We start from the raw sequence: 7,984 nt of genomic DNA on the forward strand, positions 1-7,984 counted from the left end.
TCTCTCTGAACTCTCAAAAAGTAAATCTGGTTCACTACTTAGACACTAAGTTATTCTCAATGGGGTATATAGACTGGATAATATATTTTCGACCCTTAACGACATGATAATGAAATAAATGATGAGTTTGAATGTTTTAAAATATCAAATTTTTTAAACATCGAGCAGTCAATTTTAACGACTTTTCTTTTAAATGGCATGGCTCTGGTTGACTTTAAGATTATTATTGAAAGCGGATAAAGGTTCTCTTCTTCTACGAGAACACATGTGTTTTGGTAATCAATATTTAACGAAAAATAATATACCTAACTTACCTATAGGTACTTTATTACAGAGTAAAGGGACATACCTGAAAGCAGCAGGTATCTTCCAAACATAGTAGATAAGTCAATTAGGAAAGTTGAATTTAGTTCTATGACAAAAAATACATCGGTCAGACTAAGCAAGCTATTTAAACGCGTTTTAAAGAACACGTACCACATATGTATACGACTTCGGATACCAGAAAAATCTAGTTCGCTCACCACGCTTTGGAGGAAGGCCAAAGAATAGACTATACAATATACCTATTTCATATTCGGATTATTCATGTTGGTTGCTTATATGCAACTCGAGAATGTAATGTGTTGATAATAATATTCATTTGCTCCTGTACAAAATATGGCTTCATAAAGTATTTTCTTCATAAAGAAATACAATACAAATAAATATTGAATAACCCACGGAAGCAATGAATGTTGTTTTTATATGGGATCAGAACACAAAGTGTAGTAGTAGTTGAAGCAGTATTGAAATAAATATAAAAGTTTTAAAATGTTTATACTCAACTAGATATCAGTAACAAAATAATTATCACAGATATAAACAATTTGTAAATAATCATTCCCTATTATATTTTTATGGTTTAATTGTATCAACGTACATGTTCATGCGCATACCTATTCATATATGGAATGTTATAGTCGTATATTCAAGTAACACTTCATTGTGAGATTTTCACAAAACCGCAACACAAGTTTCGCTTCACATTTGCTTTCAATACTGAATATGAAAACTCTTGAGGAAGCTAATTGAGTAATACTTCATTAGAAGATTTTCACTGGAAAATTTACAAACCCGCAATACGTGTTTCGCTATGCAATAACTTCCTCAAAATGATCGATTCTGTCCACATATTTTGGAGCATTATAGACTGCCAACAAGATTTGAATTCCATTCTCAAATAATTTTTGAACCGGGCAGGTTTCTTCTTCAAATGCTGCTGCAAGTTGATCCAAATTCGGCAGGGTGTAATTAAAATGTGATTGAAGTGTGTCCCATAATTATTTTTTAATTTTAGGAATGCGTCATTAGTGTTATTGAATAGATGGATATTCAATTAATGAAAAAAACTATTGAATATGATGTAATATTCGATAACAAATATAAATTAATTATAATTATATATTTACCATTAATTAATACCTAAACTCTATATGGTATGTTACTACTGGTTGACATACCGCGCGCTCTTCGCTCTCTATCTCGAAAACGATTCAATATAGGTATAACAAAAATTCGAAGCAAAATTTTTAAGAAATTTATTTCTCTACAATATTGATGATGAATATAAACAAAATTAAAACCAATGTGTGAAACGAGATGGATGTAAAATCACCACGGCTTGTTGAAATTTAAAAAAAATAATCTACAATAAGACTACAGAACAATTCAGCACAGACCCGGATATGGAGACCTCAACCAAAACTTCTTCATTTCTGAGATCTGTTCTTGCCTACGAATTCGTGGTATCACTGTTTTTTGGCGAGGGTATTTGCAGCAACATCAACCCTAGTGATGTACGAGGACTTAGTGATGTACGAGGACCTGGTGGAACTAGACGAGGATGAAGGTGAATTTCAACAATGGAAATTATTGTGGAGGGGCAAAAGCCCTCCGGACCGGCCTTCTTGGGCCATTGAGGCTGTCGGAGAGTGCAATACGCAATTGTATCCCCACATTTATATGTTGTTGAACATCTTGTCGACTCTACCAGTAACCATGTGCACCCCGGAAAGGTCATTTTCCACACTTAGGTGCCTAAAAACCTACCTACGGAATTCTTGTGGGAAAGAGAGGCTAACGGGTTGGCCCTAATGGTAATTCACAGTGATGTCATCATCCCAACTAATGAAATTTGAGGTGTTTGATTTTTAAGACGAATATATTAGTAGTTTTTTCAATGGAGGGCTTTTCCCGTGCGAATGTAATTCATTTGAATTAGCAGGTCTTTTTTAATGAGACCCCTCGAAACAAAAATCTCGGCACGGCCTTGAACCTAATAGTGCTAGCGAAACGCGTCTAGAAATAAAAAATGTTTGTGAAAATTGTTTAATTATTATCAAGGATAGTTTCATTAATTTTCATCAAGTAACGGGTCATTCCATTCATAATGAAAAAATATAGGTAACTATCATTTTTTATAGATACTCCTAGTCCCATTCAAGCAAATCTTTAAAAAATTGATCTCAGATATGAAATATTTCCTCTCGCGTTGAGTTTAATTTTGTGCGATTGAATAAGAACATCGAATTTTATCTTTTTCAATCGCAAGTTGAAGTAAATGAGTTTGTGAGAAAAATGACTGTGGCTTTCTATTTCTCTATCTCTCAATATAAACGTAAACGCTCTTCAAAGATGTGTAGATCATGTAGGTATAGAAGTTACTCCAGCAATTCAAATTCAATGTGAATCACTATTTTCGCATAAGCACCGATATTTGAGCGCTTAAAGGGTTTTCCCGTAGTGCTTGTGTTTTGTCCTTAAAAAAACTTTGAGATACAACTCGAGAGAAAAAGCACTCTCGAAACAACTACTTTCATATAAACATTAAATTACATAAAAAAAAGTACTTTTGAAACAAGTACTTTTAGATGAACGTCGAATTATACATGAGTAGTTTGGTGTTGAAGAGACAATAAGATAAGTATCTAATTCCGAAACATCGATGTTCGTCATTGAGTATAACAGTGTTCCATGTAAATGAAATTTTATATTTCGCATTCTATATAGTGTAGCATTCCCGTTAATGATATCTGATTCAATTCCATAACGAATGTTTGGAGTAGGTACAAACTGAATAGGAAAAAATGTTTTTATATAATTCAATATGCATTCAAAAGTATTTGTTATAGATTCGAAAAGAAACTTGCTAGTAATATTTTACTATCACAAGTTATAAGAGAATGGTATTATTTTTATTTCAAACATGACAAAAAAGGTGTCAAAAACTTCAAAATTTCTGAAATATTCAATAGATGTGTCCACAGTGTCATCAAAAACAATGAAGATTGACTCTAACTGATACAATTATTCACTGTAAGATTTTCATTATAAGGATTTTACAAAAACCGAGACATGTGTTTCGCTATGCAATGGCCTCCTCAATGCTAAAATAAGAAAAAGTTATTGTATATCAAAACACGTGTCACGATTTTCGTAAAATCTTTTCATTGAAAATCCTACAGTGAACTGTATCAGTTAGTGTTATTATCATCGAGTATCGGCCAGTTCTATGCAAAAAAGATTGATATGACCATTGAAAATATACATGATTACAGTAATAAAACTAAGTTCAATAAAAATTTGCCCAAGCATATATATTGTTATGAATGGAAAATATTTAATTGTTTTGAGAATTTAGAGAAAAACGGAGTTTTCCAAAAAGTACTCAATTTATGAAATACAAATCAGTGAAAACAAAATTTTCCTGTAAACAAAAGATGTTCAATCTTTGACGTCTTTTGTTATCAATTTCTTATTCAAAATAAAATTCAAATATTTAGAACACATTAATATTTTTTAAATTCAAACAAACTTTCGGTGTTGGTATCGCAAGTGAAAAAAATAATTTCAACTAACTCGATTTTGTGAGAACGAGAGACAATTCCTAAATTATCATTGAACGAAAAATTCGTTTGAAAATATTTGTCGATTTCATTTGGTAGTCACATATAGGTATGTATATATATGGTATGTATATATATGGTTTTTTCCCATTTTGTCTTCAATCGAGGACCGCCTGCCCGGTACTGACGATGCCCAATAGGCTGAAACAGCTGTCTACGCGTGGCTCCTAAATTGAAATCAATATGGGAATGATAAAAAGTACTTATCTATTCATTTTTTGATTTTCATGGAATTATTTTTCAGCAGCTTGACTGCATTAACCTTTCTAGATTATATATATATATATATATATATATATATATATATATATATATATATATATATATATATATATATATGTATATATATATATATAAATGGAACTCTCAAAAAAAAAAAAGGGTCAACAACAGAAGCCAACCGCACATTTGTGGTTCCAGTTAGAAGACCTAGAATTCCCAGGCTACATCTAACATGACTATATATGAATGCGTTATAGGCAGCCACCATTTCTTATCTACAACTAGGTTAGTCTTCTTCTTCTCTTATCTTAATAATAATGACAAATAAGCTTTTGGCTATAGGTTAATAGTATCAATGGACAATATTCTCAACACTCCTCCTCGATTTGAGGTCTCACATCAAAATCGCTTTACTACATTGCAAAATAACAGAGTCATAAAACTAGTATATTATCCCTATGCTTCACAAATATTTCTTTGCCTAACGACTTTGTTAAAATGTCAGCTAAATTTTCATTGGATGAAACATATTCAATAGATATTTCTTTTTTACTTACTAGATCTTTCAAGTAATGTGCCTTTATATCTATATGCTTCGCCCTTTTGGAATTTTCATGACTTTTTGACATCAGGATTAAACTTCTATTGTCACAATAGAGCTTTGCATTCACGCTTAATTTCAAATCACCCATGACTCCCTTTAGATTAATAAGATCTTGAGCACAAAAACCTGCTGCTACATATTCCGCCTCTGCGGTGGAGAGAGCAACGCATCCTTGCTTTTTAGAGAACCACGATATAGGATTATTTCCATGTAAGATAATACAACCACTTACACTTTTTCTGTCAATTTTGTCAGATGCCCAATCTGAGTCAGAATATGCATTTAATGTATTACACTCTTGTTTGCATAATGTATAGGTTAATCCTTTACTTTTTGAACCCTTTAGGTATCGAAGTATTCTTTTGCCTGCATTCCAAATCTCTTTTGTTGGTTTGTCCAAAAATCTACTTAGATATGAGACTGAGAATGTAATGTCAGGTCTTGTTGTGGTGGATAAGTACATTAATCCTCCAATTAATTGCCTATATGGAATTTCGATAACTTCACTATTTGGACTATATTGAAAGCCTTTTTCCATTGGTGTATATTTTGGATTTGATTGTTTCATATTGAAAGTTTCCAAGAGTTTACCTATAAATTTCTCCTGATTTATTTTTAACTTATCCTTCTCTCTACTGATATGCATTCCCAAAAAATTACTAACTTCTCCTAAATCTTTTGCTTCAAATTCCTCTTTTAATAACAACGTTACCTTTTCAATGTCTCTTTTGCTTCCTATTAATAAAATGTCATCAACATAAAGTACTATGTATATAAGTTCTCCACAATATAGACAGCAGTCATATCTTGACCTTTTAAAGTTATTCTTTTGAGCAAAATTACTAAAGGTTTCATTCCAAACTTTTGGTGATTCTTTTAGCCCATATAAAGCACGATTCAATTTAAGTACTGCAGACTTTGTCTTTAAACCTTCTGGTGGATAAATGTATATGTCATTTTCCAATTTTCCATTCAAAAATGCTGTAGGAATATCTAACTGTTTTATTTTCCAGTTTTGTTGCAGTGCCATTGAAAGCATAAGCCTTATGGTAGACAATCTAGCAACCGGTGCATATACTGGTTCTAAAAAATTCTCCTCCTGTGACTGGAATCCTTTTACCACTATCCTGGCTTTCTTTGTACCATCTTCCTTAGTACGAAACACCCATTTGGTTTGTATAGCTGTCTTTTCTTCAGGTAAATTTGTCTCTGTCCAAGTATTCATTCTTTTGTGTGCGTTTATCTCTTTTTGCATAGCTTCATTCCATAAATTTGTTTTAATTGCATCATCATAACAAACTGGGTCATTTTGGGAAGTGAATAAGCAATATGCTGAATATATTTCGTATTCATTCAAATATTTGGGTACATTTATTTTTCTTCCTCTATTCGTGACCTCTGTTCTTCGTACATTCTCTTCATCACTATCTGAACTTTCTATGTTTGTACTTTCTTCATCCTCAATTATGTCACTTTCACTCTGTTCTGAGTCATTGTTTTGTTGATATTTAATAATTTCTTCTACTTTTCCTTTTTCTTCGTCTTCTCTATTTCTTTCTAATATATTTGGCTTTTCCAGAATCTCTTTGCATTTGCTCATTATGTCATAATTAATTTGATTTTCATCAAATACTACATCTCGAGAACATATTACCTTTTGACTTTCTACATTCCATAAACGATAACCTACTTCATTATATCCTACCATTATATTTAATTCTGCTCTCTTTTCAAGCTTATTTTTCCTTGGTAAAATAACTGACCATGCTCGGCTTCCAAATACTCTCAATTTGGATAGGTCATTTTTACCATACCATAACTCTGATGGAGTTGTTCCACTATTGGCTGTGGTTGGGCTTCTATTTAACTCATAAGCTGAGCACATAATGGCTTCACCCCATAATTCTTTTGGTAAATTGGTGTCTGAGAATTTGGTCCTTACTTTATCCATTAACGTTCTGTTCATCCTTTCTGATTTACCATTTTGTTGAGGACTATATGGTATTGTGTACTCTATTTTAATACCCCTGTGTTTACAAAAATCCTGAAAAGATTTTGAAGAAAATTCGCCCCCATTATCACAACGAATTTTTTTTGTTTTACAGCCATGCTGTGTTTTTATTAACTTGATAAAATCAATTAAATTGTTACTTGCTTCAGTTTTGGATTTCAAAAGTCTCACTACTAAAAAATGTGAAAAATCATCTATGATCACTTGAAAGTATCTATATCCTTCTACAGTAGGTGTCACTACTGGACCTGAGATATCTGTATGAATAAGTTCCCCAATGTTGTTACTTTTATTTTTACATTGATTAAAAGGTTTTCTGGTACTTTTACCTTCAATGCAACTACTACATGGATTTTTATTGAATGGTAACCTAAGTTGTTTCAAACCATATCTACTTAAATGTCCAAGCCTTCTGTGCCACAAGTTAATGTTTTCAACTTCAACTGCATTATTGCACAATTCTTGATTACAATCAATTTTTAGTACAAACAAATTACTAAATGATTCACAATGAAATGTAGAGTTTTTTAAACTTATTTCTGCCTGTTTTACATTATTATTATTCTCAAATGTAATTTTAAAGCCCTTGTTTAACAATTTTGAAACTGATATAAGGTTTTGTGACATACCTTGTACAATTAGAGCTTCTAGTGTAATATTTCTGCCTTGACATTGTCCTTTTAATACACCTTTCTTGTTAGCTGCTAATATCTGTCCAGATTTTGCTGTTCCTATTTTGACTTGTGCTTCCAAATCTGTGACGTCTGTCATATATTTCTCCAGCTTAGTTGTGACTAGATGTTCTGTGGCTCCTGAGTCTAGTATAAACCAGCCTTCGTTTGGCACTAAGTTGGTACAGTTAAGTGCTATGAACGCAACTGAGCTTTCATCTCTCTTTGTTTCTTGTTGACTTGATTGTCCATGTGCTCCTCTGAGTGTGCCTCGACTTTGAAAATAACTGCCTCTCTTTCTCCTTCTGCCTTTAAATGCTCCTCTTGCTGTATTTTCTCTGCAGTCTAATATTTTATGGCCTGCCTTTCCACATTTATAGCATACAAATTGGTTAGTATGCCCTTTAAATGCTACCTCGTTGCCTGCACCTGCATTATTTTTATACTTTGTTTTCAATTTTAATTCCTCATCGAGTAACCTTGCCTTAACAAACTCCATGGTTATATTTGTATTTAAGGTTTCTATCGC

This window comes from Leptinotarsa decemlineata, unplaced genomic scaffold (genome assembly GCF_025532065.1).
Source record: "Leptinotarsa decemlineata unplaced genomic scaffold, Ldec_3_MD MMD2_tig00026307_RagTag_RagTag, whole genome shotgun sequence".
NCBI lineage: Eukaryota > Metazoa > Arthropoda > Insecta > Coleoptera > Chrysomelidae > Leptinotarsa > Leptinotarsa decemlineata.